At 39.9% G+C, this 24,543-nt stretch overlaps 1 long non-coding RNA gene across 1 annotated transcript; it reads right to left on the reverse strand.

Moving 5' to 3' along the window:
* Nucleotides 1–7,713: 7,713 nt before the first annotated feature.
* On the reverse strand, nucleotides 7,714–20,913 carry LOC124274924. The gene is made up of 3 exons (XR_006898083.1): nucleotides 20,900–20,913; nucleotides 16,259–16,262; nucleotides 7,714–7,818 (listed from the first exon to the last, which is right to left on the reverse strand). It is a non-coding gene; the product is annotated as an uncharacterized LOC124274924 (long non-coding RNA).
* Between the last annotated feature and the right edge of the window lie 3,630 nt (nucleotides 20,914–24,543).

A 24,543-nucleotide genomic window follows, 5' to 3' on the forward strand; every position in this document is an offset into this window, starting at 1 on the left:
AGAACTTGTATTAGTATTCGGATATTAGTATAGTGTTACCCTCACAGGCTTCATGTAAGGCCTCAAGCGTCAGACGGTGTCGTGTATGATGTAGACTGTGGCACGTTACTTTCTTTGTTTGGTGTTTAACGCCGCACTCAGCAACATTCCAGCTGTATGGCGGCGGTCTGTAAATAATCCAGCGGTCTGTAAATAATCCAGTCTTATAAGTCAAGACAATCCAGTGATCAACAGCCATCCAATCCCGTTAGTTGCCATGAAGGCAAGCATTGGTTGCTGAAGTAGAATTCTAACCCGGTTTTAATTATAATTGTGGCATTGTTTTGCATGACAGACATTTAAGCTGGGCTGGTAGCAACACATGGTCTGGTGTGTGACTATAATGGCCCCACTGTGATGACTACGTGATTCCCAGTTTTAGAGCTATTCATGTGTTGGTGAAATTCCTTCATTTCAGCGAAATATCTAAAGAGTGTTATAAAATATTATAAAACGTCACAATTGAGCTATACGAGTGAGGGAGTTTACAGGATCGAGTATAAGCTCGGTGAGTCGCAGTCCAATGTCTCCAGTGCCATCAGGCGTCGAGAAAGATGCAGTTGAACAGATGTGACAAAGGAAGTCGCAGTTGGGCACATGTTGAACAGCTCGTAGTGCTCAACACCTGCTCATTACTGTGCCTCGTACCCGATGAATCCTTTTGGCAGAAGTAATTATCAAGATCATGCTGATTCTTATGGACAGACTTGCTACAACCTACCCACTCAGCAGGCATGGTGGATGGGAAATATTAACGTGATTTGTGTCACACCATTTCCTTGGAGGGTTGTCAATCAACACAGCATCAAAGAGTGTATTACAAAAGCTCAGTACAGACAACACACTGTTTTCGCTAATGACCAGAATTCAGTCAATGTAGTTTCAAAGTGTGAATTACAACAGCTTGGTAACGGCAACACAAACAGGTTCCACCAACAGACCCATCTTGTTCTAAAATACTGTTGAATATTGGTTACTGAACAAATCATTTTGGATTATTGACATATATAATTATTAAAATAGATTAGACTAAAACCATTCATAGCATAGGCATATTTTTCATATGTCAGTTTCGACTTTTCACGGGTCAGTTTTGACTACGGCGTCTGTGGCCATTTTGTAATGTGGGAATGTTGACCTGTTCTCGATAAGAGATTCTGTGGTTGACGATTCGAATAGTTTTCAATGGCTGGACCGTTACTTTCAATTTATTGTCTCACGTCATATAACTCGAGTGAGTGAGTTTAGTTTTAGCCTTTAGCAATATTCCAGAAATTAACATTGCTTTAACCACTAGGCTACGCCACCGCCGTCATATGCGGAAAATGACCAACGCCGCACTCAGCAATATTCCAGCTGTATGGCGGCGGTCTGTAAATAATCCAGTCTAATAAGTCAAGACAATCCAGGGATCAACAGCGATTCTGGCCATCCAATCCCGTTAGTTGCTATGAAGGCAAGCATTGGTTCCTGAAGTAGGATTCTAACCAGGTTTCAATTATAATTGTGGCATTGTTTTGCATATAACTGGAGCATCGAAAATGCGGCTTTTAGTAAATCCTAGACAAAATGTAAGGGTTATAACCAATGGTTATATAAGTTTTATAGATCAGCTTATAAAAACCTAACCTTTACTCCCCGTTTCACGATTACTCTGGTCGTTTGTTTGTTAAAACCAACTCTTTTCTGCCCGTTTCACGATCACATTGGGTTTCTCAAGTCTAACTGAAATGGAAGGCTGGACACTCTTGACACCTGGGCGAGTGCGCCCTCTGGTCAAAAGACATCAACAACAGATTTGCGTCTTTTGTGGCCATACCGGCCATACAACTCATGCAAGAGGACTGTGAGTTCCAGGGTCATAGTGGCTATGTTTCAGTGTGTGACGGCCTCTTACCTGTGAGTTTATGTACCTGCATCGCGGGCTAGTTTTCCACATCAAAGCTTATAGGCCCTGATATTACTTAAACCCTGTTATAAAGCATGAAGTTCACTCAATAACTTTCTCATCCGTGACCCTAAGGGCTAGGTTTGGTCTTCTGCAATCCGTTATTGCCGTAAAAGTCGACTAACGGGATGGTCAGGCTTGCTGACTTGTTTCATACATATCATCGTCCCCCAATTCCAATCGCTGCTCGTGATGTTAATCGCTGGGTTGTCTCGTCCATGTAGCTGGAATGTAGCTGAGCGTGTCGTTGAAAAACAGAGAAATACTATATTCCACCACACGCTGATCGTTCATACCAAATGTGTCGGAAAGTAGAGTAGGAGCCCTGTCATGATGTGAGTGACAAGGATGTCCACATCGTCAAAAGCGCTGACAGTTGAAAAGCATGTAGACCTGCGTCTGTTAATTCTAATGCTGGGTTGGAATCCAAGGTTTGCCCTCCCTTTGTATTAGTTCTTGCGCCACATCAGGCACTCTCCGACATTAAGCTGACATGGCGTGATAAAACTGGTATGCTATTCAATGTTGTGTTAAAGCAAACTCATTCACGCATGTCTAGATAATAATGAAACTCTTCAGAATCAATGCCAGTGCTGCAAGTACAGACACAGTAATGCTACAGATTCCCTCTGTACTGGGTACAGGTCTACGCAGAGGACTGATCACAAAGGAATTCCGATTCTCGGTCTTAATCTATGCTTGCCAGGAAAGGCGACTGAATGGATCGGGTGGTAAGGCTTCATTGAGTTATGATTCTGTATCTTTGTTTCTCACAGAGTACATCGTCTCAATCAATTGAGAGGGAAACTGAACATTTATACCTCATGCCGCTTGCACATTCGCACATTCCCGAAGACTGACTGACTGAGTTTGGTTTTACGCCGCTTTTAGCAATATTCCAGCAACATCACGGCGGGGGACACCAGAAATGGGCTTCACACATTGTACCCATGTGGGGATTCGAACCCGGGTCTTCGGCGTGACGAGCCAAAGCTTTAACCACTAGGCTACCCACCGCCCCACATTCCCGAAGATCATACCCGCGAGGATCCGGGTTAGATTTGGTCTTCAGTAACCTATGCTTGTCGTATGAGCCATAACGGGATCAGGTGGTCAGACTCCCAGACTTGGTTGATGACGTATCCCAATAGTATAGATCGATGCTCATGCTGTTGATAACTGACTCAATTATTTACAGACCACCGCCACATAGCTGGAATATTGTTGATCACGGCGTTAAACAACCAACCAACTCTAAAAACAAGTACCGCAGCATGCCACACTCATTCCGTGTTTCTGAGGTCATTGTACGACGCTTCCGAAGATACATATAAAATAGAGACACGCTTGCAAATAGGAGTCATTATCGCAATCATTTAACAAAATTCAATATGACTATTAATATATTGTGTATGACATGAGAATTGAAACTGAGATATTGTAACATTCTTCACATATATAATGATAGTGTTATTCACTGTTTGGAATGTCCGAATGAATGTGTAAATGTAAATCACTCAGTGTAAGGGACACAACTGTAAACTACTTACGTGGAACGGCCATTTGATTAAACTGTCCGCTCGTCAAGCAATAGGACCCGGGTACGATTCCCCATACATGTTCAATATGTTTATTCCTACTTAGTATATTATTCCTACTTAGTATATTACTAATTTTTAAACTTCAGAATATTGCATTATCCCCATGCTTGGTGTTCACATGACTTAAATTAACTAAAGTAAAACCGATTTCAATTACGATGTTTTCCCCCAACACATGGATTCTTGGTTTTCGCTGGCATTGACGTCGCTTTCAACACTCGTGCACCTATAGTCTGTTTGCAGTGAAAACGTACCGATGAATTTCACTTTAAACAAAAATGTAAATCCACTAAAGTGAAATTATGATTGCGAATCCTCATAATTTTACCTTTGCCAATTGAACTTTTAAATCTCAGGATTATATTCAACTTAAGATAAAAGTTGTTTAACAAACGATCATAGTTTCAAATTGCTATTATTGGTTTGTATTAAAAGGGGGTACGCGCAGTAGTTGGAACAGTGAAACAAATGCACGTGCGGTCCGTGATGAGCGTTAACTTAGACTACCGTAGAAACCAACCCTTCTTGTCCTCGGGGTTTCATATTGATTGTGCATTCCCCCTTGTAATACAAACCAATAATAGCCATTTGAAACTATCGCAATCTAAATTTCACTTTATTTGATTTCCTTTTTAGCTTAAAGTGAAATTCATCGGTACCTTTTCACTGCAAACAGACTATATATAGCAACGTGCATGCGCGCGCATTTGTATGCTCCTGCTGGTAGGCAAGACTAACGCCGAATGAATAATTCCAGACAACTGAGATACTGGGCCAGAGTTTAACCTAACTACTGATACCGATCCGACAAGTCCCGTTTCATTCTGCATGTCAGACACGGAAACAACAAGTTCCATATTTTGACATCATTTGATGTCCCGCGACCGAATAGAGCGACCTTCCGCTCTCAAAGCAGGCGCTGTATCTACGAGGCCACCGATGCAGGGTCATACCTGCCATGCATTTATTTGCCAATCGTCCTTTTGACTGTGTGGACTGTGCAAGGGACTCATATTATCAAGCAATATACCTGAAAGATATGTGTACTCATGTGAGCTGTCATAAATGAATAACTTGAAACAAATTTATCTGTACCATAAACTATAAACACGCTCTTTACAAAAGAAAGAAACACACAGGCGTTTTCAGCAGTTCATTTCAAAAGTTGGACCTGTCCTGACACGACTACACCGACAACGACGTGTCTAATAGGGTATAGGCATGGAACCTGGAGAACGATGAATCGGGTTTCCACCTGCAACGACCGGATGATAAACAACTTGTCTATCGACACGAAAATTTTGTGCCGAACTGCGTTCGACAGGTAGACGAATTGGGTGGTTAGCGTCATGGTGTGGGGAACATGTCCTACACGGGTAGATCAGATCTAGTGGTGGTTCAAGTCAATCTTACAGCAATTCGCTACATCGACCAAATCCTGCGACCTCACCTCTTCCAACTTTTTAACCACCAGAGGAAGCTGTTTCAATACGACAACGCTCGACCCAACACAGCACGAGAAACAGGAGCGTATCTCGCCAATGCAAATGTCAATGTCCTTCCCTGGACTTTCTAGTCGCCTGATCTGAACCCGATCGAGCAGCTGTTGGACGAACTTGATCGACGCGTCCGTAAACGTCACCACAGTCCTCAGACATTCGCAGAACGTGCCAACGCGTTGCAGGAGGAATGGCGAAGTATTCCCCAAGGAAATATCCTTATATATATATATATATATATATATATATATATGTGTGTGTGTGTGTGTGTGTATGTGTGTGTGTGTGTGTGTACATTACTATTTGCTTTTGGTCTGTTTTAGATTGTAAATAGTTATGTTAAAGCCCATTTTTAAATTGTAAATAATATTCGTGCAAGCCAATTATACATAAATGTTCAAATGTGCATATGGAAAGTGTAACTTTGTGTAATTATGGATTTGTATGTATGTGTAAACTCATTGCCGATGCGGCTCACAAACTTATTTTTTGTTTTAAACCAAATGTAGTTATCAATATTCCTCTGTGATGAATCATATACATTCACTTATCTAAATTAAACATTTACTGACTGTAGTTTACACTGCGTTCTAAGAAAAACCAGGGCGGTGGGGTAGCCTAATGGTTAAAGTGTTCGCTCGTCATGCCGAAGTCTCAGGTTTGATTCCCGATAGGGTACAATGTGTGAAGCCCATTTCTGGTGTCCCCCGCCGTGCTATTGCTGGAATATTGCTAAAAACGGCGTAACACTAAAGTCACTCACTATAAAAAGAAGAAGACAAAACTCCCAACAACAACAGATTTTACTGCTCATAAATAGAGATAGGTATTTAAAGACACGTTCGTTTTGCAGATAGTGTCGCGGTGCATTTCACTGTAAGAAAATCTGAAATGGACAAATGATTGAAGCTCCTTTAAATCTACACATGATGCTCGGCAGTTAGTAACTATTCTGAGATTAATAGTGTCTGCCAGTCATCTGGTGAGTGGTTGATGTTATGTGACAGTGTTCTTCATTGTGGAATGAGCGGTACTTTTATTTCAAATTACAGGTCACTATGGTTAAATTGGGAGAAAAGATTTTTTTTTAGACATATTGCAGAATATCCCAGTGTAGTCTGTAGAGAGATTAAGTGAATTCTGGAAGCATATTATTGTTAATCCATATAAACTTACTCTTGCCTTCGTCATCTCACATAACACTTCACATACCAAAAAGAGTGAGTGAGTGAGTATGGTTTTACGCCCCTTTTAGCATTATTCCAGCAATATCACGGCGGGGGACACTAGAAATGGGCTTCACACATTGTACCCATGTGGGGAATCGTACCCGGGTCTTCGAACGCTTTAAACGCTAGGCTACCCCATCGCCCCAGATTTCATCGAAAGTCATACACGAGCGTCTTCAGAAACGACAGAGGTTTAAATAATACACACGTAGAAATACATTAAGTGCGTATAAGCTCACTTGCTGATAAGAAGACACTCACATAACCCTTTGTTGGTGATACATTTGTGTTATTAACATTGTCTAAACGCGCATGATGCAGTCTTTGTTTAATACATTCGACACTATTGTTTTCTCAGAACTGTTTCAAACACAACATCCACCTGATCACTGAATGGTAAAAGGTATGCTACACATTGATACAAGTCAGTGTATCGCGGCCAACAAACCTAATTGGTAACACTCTTTGATTCCCCCCACAATAATGTTGAAGATCGACTTTTTGGACTGTTCAAGTAGGTCCAAAACACCAGTCAAGACTCTTTTTGTGCGGGCTTTCAAGTGTCGTTTAATTGGGGTAATATATTATATAATATGCTCATCGGAATGTAGCAAAACAAATCAAATCTCCAACCAACTACGCGCAGCTGCTTAGCGTTGTGGCATAGGTAGTTCCAAATTGACTTGATGCGGTTCATCCTTCTGCTCGACCTTCGTGATTTCCCACGTTTGACTGGTCACAACCCAACGGCGACGATACCAAGGAGAATTATTACTTTTAATGTTCTTCGACGAATCTATACTCACACCTGATTTCATTGATAGCTGTAGTCCTGTTGACAGACGTGCTAATGAACGAAACGGCGATGTCTGTGTCCGCCAGCGTTGGGTTGGGTTGAGATGACCATGATGAACATGATGACCAGACATCTAAATAAGAACCCACGTGAAGTACGAACAAGTTGTCAATCTTTAACATTTAAATTGCTGATGTACTGTTAAGCAATATTCACTCACTTACTTTAACATCAAAGTTTTAAATGATGTCGCACTGAGCTGAAATGACTGCATTAAAATATTTCTGATTTTACATGTTTATTATGTCCTTTTTGCAAAAATGACATAGAGGATGAATATCATGTTATCATGGTTTGTCCTAAGTATTTGACATTTAGACGTCGCTACCTACCTCTGGACGTATACAAGTCTCCAAACATGATGAAGTTTATAAGTCTTTTACAAACTAAAGTTGAAGTATTAACCTTCAACTTAGCCAAATTTGTTTATCATATATTTCAGGTAAAGCAAAACTATAATCTAAATTATCCATGAATGTTTATTTCCTTTTTAGTGCTATCTTCTGTCACGAAAGGTCTTTGCAAGTGGGTTGGGTTGGGTTGGGTGGGGGGAAGGGGAAGGCAAATGTTGGCAATGCGCTTTTGAAAGTATGTATGATGTATTTGTCATGTTGGCAATTGGCCTATTAAAGAAATAAACATATATCTAAAGAGACACTTATTTCTGTTTATGGAAATATGTAAACTTTCCGTAAATCTAATATATTTTTAGGTAAATCAACAGTCACGTGAAGGTTTTGTGAGTGTATAGAAACAAATATGTATCACAAATTGACACCATTTGCTTAGTGTCATCCTCTAATGTTACATTGACTGTCGTAGATACGATCTTAATTTCCTCGTTAAAGAATTCAATTTTCAAAAGAGAAAATCAGTTAACAACGTTATTGTCCTGTTAACTGTCTTACTGTCAGTGATAAATATATATTGTGACTAAAACAGGTCATACTTGGGGGCTCCGCCCGGAGAGCGGAAGGTCGCGGGTTCGATCCCCGACCGCGTCATACCAAAAGACGTTAAAATATGGTACTTGTTGGCCCCTGCCTGGCGTTCGGCATTAATGGGTACAACAAGGACTGGTCGGCTTGGAGTCAGTATAATGTGTCTGAGTGGGGTATTCATGCTTCACTGCGGCGTGGTATCTCAGTGGGGTAGCACTATAAAGCCAGCTTAAGTCTGGGCTAGTACAAGCTGCCGCACATACACATACACACGCATGCACTTCGTCATATGAGCGAAATATTCTCAAGCACGACGTTAAACCCAATTTCTGCTCACCTCACATACTTGGGGACGTAGTGGGCGAACTAGCTTAGGCGTCATAGTGATGGCGAACTTGAGGGGCCGGGATCGAGCCCCCTCCTGTGACCGGGTGTAAAAACCTTGGAGTCAACTTTGTTTGCAGACTCTTTCAGTGTTGTCACAACCCCTAGTGTACAGTACACAACCATGTGCACTTAAAAGAACCCACGAATCCGTTGGTATATGACCAGATGGTGGCCACATGAATACGTGCAAACACCTAGTTGCGGGTATAACAACGTGCAGTGAACTTGGACAAAGTACTGTGACTACTCGTAGGGATGGGAAAGACACATTAACTTGGTGCGCCTAAATGGCTGCAAGAGTTGTATGATCCCCAGGGAGTTGAGATTGACAATACGATGGCACTATACAAATATATATAAATAATAATGATAAATAAATGATATTTTAATAATGTATAATGCTATACTATAAAACCTGTCTGCAAAGGACAGTAAAAATTTAAACAACTTGAATATAAAAGTTAGAGATTTAAAACTAGCATGTAACTTTTTTGTTTTTACTATTTAGGACATTACAATATAAAAACGGGCTATAGATCACAAGCAACTGAAGGTAGATCACAATACCAGGGAACATGGGGACTTACAGTACTTTTGCTACCTGTATGGACCCTAGCTGGATTTACACCTTCCCGACAGCCACTGGTGATTGTAGTGAAATTTAGCTATTATAAAGCTTCAAATATTCTACGATTAAATTTTTGTAGACAGAAAGTGACTTTGAAGGTTTTGGGACTTACGTACCTTCTCAGGAGGACAATGTATAACGATATAATGACAACACTTAAACAATTGCCCAATTCCCTCAAATATTCTCTCGTTATTGAAGGCAAAACCCCATTATTCAGTCATGTCTGTATCGATAATCTATATTCTATAACAGCGAAATAGCTATTTTCCTTCCCTTGATTTACCGACCTGAATATAGAGGAAACTAGTGAGACTGTCATGTGTGTTTCACGTATAGATATGCAGAAAGATCCAGGGTGGCAAAACTCTCCACAAAGATGTATCACAAAAGAGACGACTTCATCTTTGCCTTAGTGTCGAGCAATATTTCAACACTTCAGGTTCCATCGAGAATGATCTGTTTAGCGATGTCAAAGAGCGTGACACGACTCCTGCCGAGCAGTTGCCCGATCAAGGTTACAACATTCAAGGCTTCAGTAAAGTTGTATTTGTAAAGCTGTATGGTCGACATGAGGAGGTAAATTCCAAATTTGACAAAAATGATGTCCAATATAATTCCCTATTTCAACGTGCGCCGTACGTTCCGGTCTGTTTTGCAGATGATCATTTATTTAGCCTTTGAGGCATGATACGCAGTTCTGTTCGCGAACACCTGGTAACAGCACTATATGACAGCAATTCATTGACACATGCTTGTAATATTGTCGGAATTGTACAATCGTTTCTTATGAATGTACTGCGGTTATTGCAATGTGTAGGTATTATATTATACCAGTACCAGCTATCCAGCATAAGTAGTGTTTTACAAAATGTCAGCGGTTTAAATAATCTTAAGATGTAGGGATCACGTTACTAATCATGAGTCTAATCGTCTTGTGAAAATGGCATCAAGTGTTAATTAACCCTACGCGGGGATGACCCTGGTCCCCTGGTATAAAGATAAAAGGTTAATGTACCATTTGATCTTGACTATATGTCAGTAAGTTTACCTTTCGTTGGTACAGCATTGATCTAAGAACCAGTGGGAATGAGAGACATTGGAGTTATTTGCAGAGAAGCCATAGGTGCCAGGCGGTTATGGCACGATGCCTAATTTTAGATTTAACGATTTAACAGCGTTATGGGGATTGTACGGGTGTGTAAATTCTGCGTGTTGGAGGTAAGAGGTGTGTGGGTGTTCGATATCCCGTGGGTCAAGGTTCCCTGCTTGTTATCCCCCGCAACGCGTTTTGCGGGGGGTATTAAAATGGACTCGGTCCGTGCGTCCGTCCGTCCTTCCATGCACATTTGTCTTTTCCGGAACAGAACTTTAAAACCGTTCACTATTTCTTCACCAAACTTGGCACATGGATATATCCGGTGGTGTACTAGTGCCTTTTGGTAGTTTTGGAATTCTGAATAAAATATTTTTGGCGTTTCCATGGCAACAAGTTTGACTTAGACTGAAATTGGTGGTAGTGCTCTTTTCCGGAGCAGAACTCTAAAACCGTTCAATATTTCTTCACCAAACTTGGCACGTGGATAGATCTGGTGGTGTACTGGTGCCTTTTGGTAGTTTTGGAATTCTGAATAAAATATTTTTGGCATTTCCATGGCAACAAGTTTGACTTAGATTGAAATTGGTGGTTGTGCTCCTTTCTGGAGCAGAACGTTTAAAACCTTTCAATACTCTCCTTCCACTTTTCTATATACACACCAAAACATTTGACATAATGATAACTCGTAGACATATTCATGATGAGTATTTTGCAATTGCGGGGGATATTGATGACTTTGTCTTCTTGTTAACCACTTAGTACAACTAATATTGTTCAATGTTTGTTAAAATGTATTCTCATGCTTCCGGTATAGCTAGATGATGATAAATAACACTGCAACTTGTCCAGCTTCAAATGAATAAGGGGCGGTCGGGTAGCCTAGTGGTTAAAGCGTTGGCTCGTCACGCTAAAGACCCGGGTTCGAATCCCCACATGGGTACAATGTGTGAAGCCCATTTCTGGTGTCCCCCGCCGTGATGTTGCTGGAATATAGCTAAAAGCGGCGTAAAACCAAACTCAGTCAGTCAAATGAATAATGTCAAAGCGTTTAGTCAATGTAAGCACTTGACATCCAGTTTATTACCCTATATGAACATGTTGTTTTGTTTTGGTGTATGAAATAGGTTGATGGGCCACATTGTCAAATGTTTCCAGACGTTGAAATGTAAAACACATTTTCTTCCCAGTGGCCAAACGACCAAGCAATCGATCACATTTTCTCATAATCGAACACAAACGATTTTGGAACCGCTGTAATAGAGTTTAAAATACTTGATGATGGAACACATCTAGGACGTTGTCAGGGCCTGAAAACGTGTTTATTTCTAAGAAAACTCACTTCACTTTCTGAAAAGTCATGACTGAATATTTCTTGAAGTATCTGGGAAGTTAATGTTACACTGGAGCTGAATCATTTTACACTGGATGTGAAATCTGCAAATGTAATTTGTGCAGTTTCTAAAAACAACAACAGAGAACCAAATGTTTTTTTCTTTATACTTATCTGCAACTACAACCTGAATAGGAAAATCTAAAAAATGACGCTAACCAATATTTTTTCGATGATGGGTATTGAACCAATCATCAATTGTGAGATTTTAACCAATTCCCAACACTAATTTAGTGGTAAAATCAGGATGTTCCAATTAGTATCGGATAAGACACAGATGTTGGAAAACTCATTAGCAAAAACAGAAGGTTCAGAATCTATTCTGAGCTAACCCTTTCTTGTAAATAATTAAACACATCCTTCCACACAATGTACGCAAGCTAATCCCGTATTCTGATTTAAGTCCATTGGGACTTCGTCAACTATTTACTGTCGAATTCTCACGTTTGAGCTGAGCAATTGCTGCACTGTTTATTTTAGGATAAGAGCGAAAAGCAACATGATGTAATAGGAAACTGACTTCGTGTAGGAAAGCTCTATTGCACGATCACTGATGTGATGCAAAATTAAGTAATGCAGTGAAGTAAGATAGCAATAGTATTCGAAAAAAACACTGTATTGATTTATGTTAGTAGCATAAAATTAAATATAACATGTACGCAATTTATCCGTTCAGTGACAAAGATATGCACAAACACATGTTAAACGTACAAACAATTCTGTCCAGATTATACACGAAAGTTTTTGCATTTATTTCAAGAAGCATTAATGATTGATGTACGGGAACTGATCATGTTACCACTTGGGGGAACCCACAAGCGACACAGATAACAATGGGAGACTACAACCGATATTTACAATTTTTCAAAATAGTCTGTTTGAGCTCATAATATTATTATGTAATTGGCGACTGTGTTGCCGTCTTCAACACTGTTCATTCCTACACATTTCATTGGGATTATTCTCTGAGATTGAGGGGGCGGTGGAGTAGCTTAGTGGTTGAAGTGTTCGTTCGCCACGCTAAAGAATGCAAATATTTGTTATGATATTTTTTCTCACTCTTTACTGTCACTTCATGTTCTTAGTGTCAAATAAAGTTGTAAATATATTACAGAGGGAGTCCAGGTTGCGATACCTCGTGATCAATCGTTTTCATGGGAATATGAGGTTAAACTAACTACTCTACCTCATGCCAAGCCTTCTTACTTATGTAAGAAGTGAATGTATGAATCGAAAAGCAACCACTCAAAACTGGTTTGAATTATACTTAATTTTATTGAGTTGGTGGCTTGCGGGCACATCTTAATCTTTGCTGCAGTATTGTCTGCTAGAATGTAAAAAACTCAGCATACAAACCGAGGTCTATTTTTGGATTTATGATGTACATTTGTAACGACAAAATATTACCGCTGGAAAACAAACTTGTCAAGATTAACGTCAGTTTCGTCTGCAATCGGGAATCGTTCCTAATACTCTTATTAACCCGTCTCAGATCAATCCCAGGGCAGCAAATGGCTTTGAAACGGCTCAGATGCTTTCACAAAAAAATTGATTCTGTCAGTGTGTAACATCATACCGTTACTGACTGACACAGTTAGTCTACAGCAAATAGGCCCGTGCTATTACAAATCGTTGCAAAGGGATATTGGATTGTCACAGCATTTTTCCAAACTGATTTGATCAGAGAGACCTAAATGCATGTTTGATATTAACAAACTAATCACTAAGGAATATAATGGTTGTTGTAAATAAAACTCATGTTCACTTAGGCTACCTTTCATTTTGAAATTGACGGTCCTACTGCTTCCGGTAGTTATCAATGTGGCTATGGACACGGAAATATTAACAAAAACACTTTGAAATATTTCATGTAGATAGAACATCGCCACCAACCATATTCTGTTACAGCAAAGACTAGTTATACGCATATTGTCTATCCAGTCTCACACTGACACAAAACCGTATAAACCGCCTGATTTTGACCTTGTATGTACTTTGTGAAAAGATTGATCATATAATGATAGGTTCCTGGTCTGGTGGCTTCCCCATGGGATGGGACTGCCTGATTAACTACATGGACATGTAGAGGGTGTTCAGCACCTACTAATAAGAACCTCACAAACCAGCCCAGCATGGCAGCGTTCTTCCGTGGTTACAATGCGGAGGCGTCTGTAGTGTGTAAGCTAAAAACGTAGCTGTCATTAAACACAGGGGTTCATACTACCCTCAGACTGAGGAAATTGGTTTGGGGACTGTATCCTGGAAGTATTTCGACTGAATAATTAAATCCCAATTCTACACGTTATTAAGGAAAATGAAAGCTCGTTTGATATACGATTCCTGAAATAAACCGCAGACAAAGTAATAATGTAAATCCTGGACAAATAGAACAATAATTGTAGTTACCGCTTTCGTCGGCAAAATACAGCCACCGACTAACACACATTTTCGCAAAAGTGACTAACCGTGCTTTATTACCCATGTCGGCTAAATATACAGTGTAATATCATTTTGCACGAGGGGCGGTGGAGTAGCCAAGTGGGTAAAGCGTTGGCTCGTAACGCCGAAGACCCGGGTTCGATTCCCCACATGGGTACAATGTGTGAAGCCCATTTCTGGTGTCCCCCGCCGTGATGTTGCTGGAATATTGCTAAAAGCGGCGTAAAACCAAACTCTCTCACTCGCTCGCATTTTGCACGAATTTTCGAGGCTGATTTTTCAGTTAAACAAAGATCAATTTTCATTGGACGACAGGACTTTTTTTCTCTCATTGTTTATAAATAACTCCACGATATTCATTTACATGTTTACGTACAAAAACATCACGAATTAAGGAGAGATGAGCAACGTTTCATATCAACGACATGATTTCACATTATAATCTACAAGGCATTTATTTCGCAGCATGCATTTCGTTTAAACTTTTGATATATAATAAACGTAATTATATGTAAAGGAAGAGAAGATTGTAAACGAACTTGGCTGATAATTTGACACCTATCAAAGTATATGACTTCGTTAATGTGGACGGTCATCTTACAGATAGGGTTTCTCGTATAATTGAAACTCTGTACACATTTAATGTACTTGTAAACATGCACATTGCAGGTCTCTGTAAGAGGACTTGCTGTTTGATGTGTTTTTCGACACCCGAATCCAATCACCGGACATACATGTAATATAGACATCTATCTTGATGTCTGATGACATCTGTACGTTCTGAACTGCCAGTGACAATGAAAAACGATGAAACAGACTGAACGTGAAATGAAGTAAGTTTAAATGACAAATTAAAAGTAACTTAATGCAGAAGAAAATAGATCCGTTATCCTTGACATTTTCATTATTTCGGCATGCAAATCAGATGGTTCAGAGTAGAACAGTCTACTTTGTAGGGGATCCGAAAAACCTAAAGTGTTACCTTAAGCAACATGATTTCAAATACCTGTTAGCGGGATCTGTGCACATTGCTGAGCTGAGGTATGTTTTGAAATCAAAACAAATCATTTGGCTTAAAAGACAACGAAGAGAAAACTTACACCAGCAAGCTAATCGTGTGTCAGATAATGAACTTAAACTCCGCGAATGCGGTTATGTAAACTCGACTCGTTTGTTTGGCAACTCTCGGATGCACATGTTCCCCATCAATATGCACAGTGCCATATTTCCCATCGGCCATACTTGGCACAGATCACGTACGGTATCCATTCCTTGCACACAGTGCCTGTGTTCGGGACGAATGTATGGCATGTGATGGTCACTCGATCGTCGACAGTCTCAAAGAAACGAATACTCACTGATTTGACTCTGAGTGTATAGTGTACGCTGTGTAGAACTATACCTTTTACGCGTTACAATGTTTTAACTGAATACGTTTAAAGTGTTTTGTTTAAACAAAAACATTGATTGCCGATAGACACAGGCATAAAATGACTCTACTAGCGCATTGTTAATTCTGCCTCAAGAGGACTGTAGTTTCTTCACACAACACAGACCATTGATCAATGTGCTTTCGACAAATCTCCCTTGAAGTAAGCTATGCAGGTGCGCGCTGTTTTTGTGCTAAATCGCGTAAGTATTTTTATCAGTTGCGAATTCTTCCCTAAGACGATTTCAGGTTCTTTACACAACGCAGACCACACTATCGAGTCGTCAATGTTCATTCGATACATTTCCCTTGGATTAAGCCATGCAGGTGTGCTGTTCTTGTTCTAAATAATGTGAATGACCATGTCGGAATGCATAATAATGTAATAGAAACTAGAAGGAAATAACTAATGTGCTAATCTAATAAAGACAATACATCTACTGGAGTGAGTGAGTGAATTAAAATTTAAAGTCACTTTGGCAATATTTCAGCCATATCGTGACTAAAACAAGTATAGATTAACAATAAGTCATGATAGATTATAAAATCCTTTCAACAAAGGACAGTAAAACAACTAGAAAATCACAGATATAAATGTAAAACAAGCAATTAAATCTAAAACATTTTTACTATAGAGGACAACAAAATCTAAAACATTTTTACTATAGAGGACAACACAATATAAAAATAGGCTATAGATCACCAACAACTGAGGGTAGTTCACCATACCAGGGACCATGGGGACTTACAGTGCCTTTGCTACCTGTATGGACACATCTACTGGAAAACATCTATTTAGACGATGATGGTAGGTCTTAAGACTTTAATTTCATAAATACATATATGACACTCATGCAGCAGAATCCAGACACATATAGCAACATTACATCATCCTCTTCATCATTTAGAAGAAATTCAATCAAAACAGGTTCAGTATGTTCCGAAGGCTATCCTTAATCCTGATACTAATCCATAATGTGTCTATTGGATGTAGACCGGCGGACATTACTCTCGGCCGTTTCGCGATCAGGTCACATCACTGACTCCAGAGGGCAAACAATGACGAGCAATATCGCCAATCACAACTTACTGAGACACAAAGGCGCCATCAAACAGTCTCACAGGCGGAGGTGTGATCCCGTATCGAAGGCTCAGACCATTACGATAATCAATTTTACGTACATAAACGCCTGAAATGTTTAAAGATCCAATGTCTGACAACCTGTCATTACCCATAAGTATCATTTCTAACCACCGCACACCCCTTCGCGGATGTCATACAAGACCAAGGCCGCCACATTACATATCCGCTTACATGGATATGTCAAATCCAATAGACACCTATCCCAAAAGCCGAATCCAAAAATATTTCGATGTATTAAAACAACCGCGATTGACAAGATGACGACATGCATTGCTAATTGAATGTTAAGGATTACTGCGGGTTCAAACCGAGTAGCGCCAGGGTAGCCATGCCTTGATATTGCAAAAGTGTATATGTTGCCGTCCATAATGTTGACAAACAAACAAAAACGACCCAAACACCCGAAACGTAATCTGATAACGACACATACACTCACGTGCAAAAGAAACGTCCCCATGTATTTTATCCTCTCTCAAACAGCAATAACAAAACAATAAGTATATTCAAGGTTTCATATCAATAAACAAATTATATTTTACAATTCGGTAGGTTAACATGGAGATCAGGCTTCATTAAACATGTTTGCAGGCTACGTTTACAAATGACAGTTGACTGTCCGGTTTTCGCACACACGCCAACAGACACACCACAGCATAAAATGTTCCAACAGTCTCTAGTCACGCGTGGTCACAGACCAAAAACATGGATTTGTACATGTATTTAATTTTCGTTGCATCATTTTTATATCTAATGTCAGTCCCTGGCCGATAACGTTATACATGAACCTTGGTGCATTGTAATTTTATTTGGAATCAGATCCGTGAAGATCCTGGTTAGAATTGGTCTTCAGCAACCCATGCTTGTCGTAAGATCGGGAACAGGCGCACTGACTTGGTTGACATATGCCATCGTACATAAACTGCTTAGACCGATGCTCATTCTGTCGATCACTGGATTGTCTAGTCCAGACTCGATTATTTACATACCAACGCCATTTAGCTGAGGATCATTGCTGAGGGCGGTGTTAAACAACAAACCATCCAATAAAATCACATTTGCAAAGTTTGTACGATCTCACCAATTCCTGTCGTCATATCTCCACTGACCTTTAATACTCGTAAGTTTTGTATCACTTAGTAATACTTCGTCGAAGGCTATCTATAATTGTTCTAGAACTACTTTCTGATGCAGATTAACATCTTATTAGGAATATCGATAGTAAAATGTTAATTTTGAAGTTTCTATCATCTTTCAAGGCCATTGGGGGTCATAACATATACTACCATGAGTTTACAATCGTGCATTAATAAGATACAACTATCAGTGGAAACTAATATCGCTTACAAATATAGTAAAGTTATTTCCGAGTATCCCCTACATTGTTTAAGAGTATATAAGACGTGCCATATATTTACGAAATCTCCAGTGTCCCCATGAATGCTTCTATAACTGAGAACAATTCATCTCAGTCCTTGTAACTGTCACTAATGTAAAGTCACGAACCTTATTACTATTAACAAATTGATCCCGTCTATTTCGTTCTTGCGGGATCCCCCTGGGCAATGTTGATGAATAACTACGGACATCGCCCAGACGATGTGGTGGCAAAATGGCAAGTCGACATCACCTCCTGCATGCACAGATTGTAAGAGACACCATTTACAGGAAGGTCACTTGTATCGTGGTTAATGCAATACAATGTAAATTATACCTTGTCAACTAATACGACGCTGAGGGGGCTTTGACTGATATTCAACTGAAGACAGGACTGAAACTAATAACTATTCCCTTTTCATTCTTCGTGTCCGACCTTTCGTAATGACAATGTTAACTGTATTATTTATGAATCAAGTCTTCACCCTCCCAACCTTTGCTTAGTGACGCTTAAAACTTACTGATTAGTGAGTCAACTTTTGTTTAAAAATTGGAGCTGTAGTTATCATTGTAGAGGAAAGTTTTCAAAAGGTCACACAATGATGAGTGGGTCTCTGCACTCTTGATCTGTCGTGGCAGCTGATTCCACAAAGTGGGAGCATTGACAGAGAATTTTGCTGTTTGTATGCGGGATTGTGAGGGGGTCTTCCTCTGCTGAACGGACAATACGCGTGAGTCAGGGACGTTAAATACAATGGTGCAGTGTCACTGTATATTGCTTTGTACGTCAAGGTGAGGATCTTGTAGTGAATACGCTGCTTGATGGGGAGCCAGTGTAAACTGCTGAGCACTGGATTCATGTGGCCGGTCATTTTGCTCCATGTCATGACTCGTGCAGCATTATTCTGAATCCTCTGGAGATGTTGCACTGCCGCTGCACCGTGGACCAGTGAGTTGCAATAGTCCAGACGGGAAGTTATATAACAGTGCGTCAGTAACTTTGCTGTGTTTTCATCAAGGTACTTTCTGATCTTCTCAATGTTACTCAGATGCCAGGATGCAGATTTAGCAACAGAAACTACTTGCTTGTGGGAGGACATCGTTCGGTAAAGAGAACACCAAGGTTTTTAACCCGGAGCAACAACAGAGTCCTTGGTCACAATTGGTGCCATCGATGCCTTGGTCAGTTGTTGACGACAACCAAAAATGATGAATTTTGTCTTGTCTGTTCATGTACAGTTAGCAGTCATCCATTGATGCACACAGATGCAGCTACTCGCGGCTGATGTCGACTCGAGAGTGAGACGCACACATATACACTTGATTGTCGTCTGTATATGCATGAAACTCTAGGTTATGTTGACAAAAAAATATTTCCTAAGGGCAATATGTAGTTGAGGAACAGAAGTGGCCCAAGGACGGATCCCTTGGGCACGCCACATTCGAGGGAGGCGTATATGTGTGTGTCTACAATTACGAACTGTTGTGTCATGGTTTATCCACATAACAGTGTCGACTAATTGAATCCGTCTCGTCTGTGTCATTTATACTTAATAACGGGCTCAATAATTCAACATCCAGGAGATCTCAGTGTGGGAATGAAAGTAGAAGTGAAATTATATTGAGCTTTGTAGTCTGATGATGCTTCTTTCGGTCTCGTGAAAATCTGATCGTAAACTCGATCATCATTCTTGTCTAGATCTGAATAATCCTGCGTGAGGTGGTCCCGTTTGGAGAAACTTATAGTTAACCAGTCAGCACTGATCGACAGATTCGTATTAACTGTACAGACAGTTATGTTACACGCAGCATACCTGCAGTGAAAGGTACACACTTTTGATAAAAAAGACTAACGCGTTCGGTTTTATAGTACATTTAGCGGTCTTAAATCAACGATAAAGGACCGCAAAATTGAAAACAGAGTAGCTTTATCTTTTAACTAACGGAATCGGGTTGTCAGGCTCCCTGACTTGGTTGACACATGTCATCATATCCCAGTTGAGTAGATGAATGCTCATGCTGTTGATCACTGAATTGTTTGGTCCAGACTCGATTATTTACAGACCGCCGCCATATACCTGGAATGTAACTTTAAATATATCGATGATCTGATATCGTTCAATAACAGTCAAACAACCAATTCCCTCCACTGATTTATTTACCTGAACTGGAATTGAAAGCGACGTGGAAACAAACCACTTCACCTGTGTCGTACTTAGAGCTTTGCTTGTCGATTCGTACATTAGTTGTCTGAAGAGGGTTAAAGCATTGAAGGATTTAGTCTTAAGTAAAGCTTTCAAACAATTTATCGTAGATTGGAGGACGACATTTCCAAATATGAGTTGCAAAAGTAACTTCTGATACAATTCCCAGTGTTGACTTGTACATTTGTACCATATGTTCCTGTGATGTTTAAAATGGCTCAGAGTGACAAAAACGCTGTATGACAAAAGAGATGTTTTCAACTTCCCAATTGTCAACTTTCATGTCGAGCAATATTCCAACAGCTCCAACCTTTGGTGTTTACATTTCACAACTTTTGAGATACAATCGGACATACTCTTTTTAGCAAGATTTCAAAGTGCGCTTTACAACTCAAATTTCTTTGACCAAGGTTACAACATTCAAGGCCTACGTCAAGCTTTCAACAAGTTTTATGGTAGACATGTGGAGGACATTTCGAAATTTGATGCATCAGTGACAAAAATGATTTCTGATGCAATTCCCTATTTTGACCATGCGTTCCCGAATTATTTCAGCTGTACAATTGACTTTGCATATGTTTATGACGGGTGGCAGAGTGCGCTCACCATTTCGCGAACACCTGGTATCATATTTTTTCATAGTGATGTCATCGTATCGCATGGTGACGAGCACTGGATTGTCTGGTCCAGACTAGATTTGTTTACAAACACCATCGTAAAGCTATAATACTGATGAGACAAATATATGCTCATGATATGGTCACGATTGTAAAATCGACTCTGCCTGTAGTCGAGATTTCCTACGAACGTGGAAAGGGTTTTGTCGCTTTTAATTACTCGTGGACATGTTTGTGCCACTAGCGGCGCAGAATACACTCAATATATACACGCATATTGTATCCACATCAATAGACAATTATTCAACATCACATCCTCATGTAGAATCGAATTTGTTTTAAACTATCTGAAGTGGTCATTTGAAAAAAGGGTGTTAATTAAAGAAGAACATATTTTGCAACCTGTTTACCAAACAGATTTGTCTTTAAAATAGAAAAGCAACTAGTCTCACAATAGACAAATGTTCTCTCAAAAAACACTGACTTATGTTACAGTACATCCCTCAAATCAGGGATGAAGGATTATCTGACAGCTTTTTCTTCTTGATATCTAAAGACAGCTTTCAAGTCAGGGAATGAATACATAATCCATAAACTTTTCAGGTATTATACATATCTTTTCAGACCGGAAACTGTTTCAGTCGTTGTTACTAAAGAATTAATCTCTATTTTACCAATAAACCAATGCTTATGAGTAATGAGGCGGACAAAGTTTGTAGCTTCGTTAATGGAACAATCAGTAATAAGATGTGAGCAAGGCTTACCCCGATCGTGACTCCCAACTTCAGCTGAACAACAATTAATAATAATTATGCTTGATACATCTACATCATCTGTATCAAGCTTTGCACTGCACTTTTCTAATAAACCAAACATGAGTCATTACCCAAACAATCCAGTAGTTGAAATTGTTTGAAAGTGCGAAGATTAAATGAGAAGTAACATGATAAAACAAATCATTTTTGAATGAAACTTTGCAACACTTTTAGCTTGTGATGGAAAAATGTCATCGCAGTCTGGCAACCATGCAATTAAATATCAGTGGCGAAAATAATGTTCAACAGGAAATTGGCATAATGTTTGCAATTATACAGTGAGAAATTCAACACCTCATTTCCTATTCCTGTTGAATGTTTCTTCTGATATTTTGTGTGTAGTTTTGATATCCGAAATAAATTCTCTTTGAAGCGTAACAAGTAATGAAATGACCACAATCCCCTGGACGGTTACGGAAATAAGCATGAAAACATATATGCACCACATCAAGTCTCTAGGTAAGAGTGAGTGAGTTTAGTTTTACGCCGCACTCAGCAATATTCCAGCTATATGGCGGCGGTCTGTAAATAATCGAGTCTGGACAAGACAGTCCAGGGACCAACAGCATGAACACCGATCTGCGCAATTGGGGTACGATGACATGTGTCTACCCAGTCAGCGAGCCCGACCACTCGATCCCGTAAGTCGCCTCTTACGACAAGCATGGGTTACTGAGGATCAAATCTAACCCGGACCTTCACGTGTTCTCGAAAGGCGAAGTGTCGGACCCCCAAGTTGCATTGATAATGAGAACAGTATCAAATTCATTTCGAACCTGTATCCAACTTGCGGATAACTTGAGCAAAATGTTCTTGTAGTGCTGATAAAAAAATTCGATTCTGACTTGGACTGGGTGACTGAGTGAATATGGTTTTTACCTATATTCCAACAATATCACGGGGGTTTAGACCAGAAATGGGCTTCACACATTGTACATTGTGGGTAACCGATCCCGGGTGTACGGGGTGATGACTGAACTCTTTAACCACAAGGCTACCCCCACCGCCCCCACTTAGCTGAAATAGTATATACTTGAAGTATTCTGCAAACACATACATGTACTAAACACACAAAAAAGACACTTCACTTGTATTACCTTCTGTCCCAAACATACCCATATCAGACTAAGTACGTGGCTATTGGATAAATCTGGTTTATGGACGCTTACACTAAAACAGGACTAGGCATTAAGATGCGCTTGCCGCACCCTCCACAGTCCTTGGGTCACTTTTTGATTTTACAGGGATTTGCCATCCGTATTGGAGTGCTGCATGCATTCCGCGTGGTTCCCCACAGAAATTGGCGGATGCGCCAGGAACAGGTAAGATCTGCCCCCTACAGTGTTCGCCCATGTCAACAACCAGGTACAGAGCTGTACTACCAATTTTCAACATAATTCATTTCCCCAAGTGTGAAGGGTTTTTTTGTTCAGTATACATACAAAAAGTAAAAGTATAAGTAGGTCACGGCACTTCGCGAGACCTTACGTTGTTTAGTACTTCCAGTGACAAACAACGTTTCATTCCTTTCCGAATGGTCTCATGGTTGTCAGTTGACAGTAAGCACCCGATAATCCTTGCAGGAATAACAAATGTCCGATCTAAGCATCCCTAAATTAGCCAGCTAATACGACTGTCAATAGCTGTGACAGCCAAGTATGGTTGTACACTTGGTCCGATCTACTCACGCCATATTTGACGGTCGCGCAATTTTGGACCAGAACTGGTTCTTGAATAAACGATTGTCACCGGAAATCTGGTACCGGTAGTAAGCTGGGCCCCAAGTTGGCGCGCACAAAGGGAGCCAGGAACCAGCTTAGTACCGGAAGTAGCGCCTCGCGAGACTTACAGGCCCTATACTCTAGCTGATATGGGTCTAAAACGATAAAAAACAACAGACGTTTTGCTAGTTTTTGTGACTTTACGCTCATTGGGTATTCAATGGGTATACTAGCTGTCTTTATTATGTTTCAGTTGACTAATCTCAACATCGACATTTTCATGAAGCGAAAAAGATTGATAACGTGTGTGTTATTACTGAATAGTTACTGTTATGAAGAGTATGGACGATTGATGAAAATGTGTGTATAATATTCATGGAATGTAATTAGATTGCTTACAGTGGCAATGATATGGAACTGGATATTCCATATTTCAAGCAAAGAAAATGCAATTCACAGACTATTCACTAACGATTTATAACGGTTTGTAAGTGTGTACCTCATCCATACCATATTACAGTTGACCTTAGTTCAGCTTCAAAAGTACACACAACCTATATATAGACTGACTGACTGAGTTTTGGTTTAACGCCGCTTTTAGCAATATTCAAGCAACATAACGGCGGGGGACACCAGAAATGGGCTTCACACTTTGTACCCATGTGGGGACCTATATATAGAATATACATGATGTAGTGAATATAGCATAATCCCATGAAAGGCTTAGTAAGCGGGAGACATATTATCTGCACAAAGATCATTCAAATCTATTTCGTGGAAGTCATCAGATATGTCATCTCTTGCCACAAGGAATATACAGAAATTAAATCAGCCGATTCCTGTCATATGAAGAAATTACACAATACATGACGGACTCATATAGTATCAAGGGGTAGTCTCCGGTAAAGAAATATACTGAGGGAAAATAATGTGATCGCATAACATTTCATACTGAGACAGATTTTAATCATTTAAACCATACAAGCTTGAGGCATTGTTTTTTTACTGTATAAATGATGAAAGTCAGTATCGAGTATGTCACCTACGTGCTCTCTCAACTGTCTGGCAACGTCAGGGCATGCTTCCAATCAGTGTTCTTATTGTGGCCCTCTGGATACGACGCCAACCCTGTCTGAGACATTGGAAGAGATCATCCAAATTTCGGGGTTGAACACGCCTTTCA

This window comes from Haliotis rubra, unplaced genomic scaffold, assembly GCF_003918875.1.
Source record: "Haliotis rubra isolate DU_JTF1 unplaced genomic scaffold, ASM391887v1 Scf196, whole genome shotgun sequence".
NCBI lineage: Eukaryota > Metazoa > Mollusca > Gastropoda > Lepetellida > Haliotidae > Haliotis > Haliotis rubra.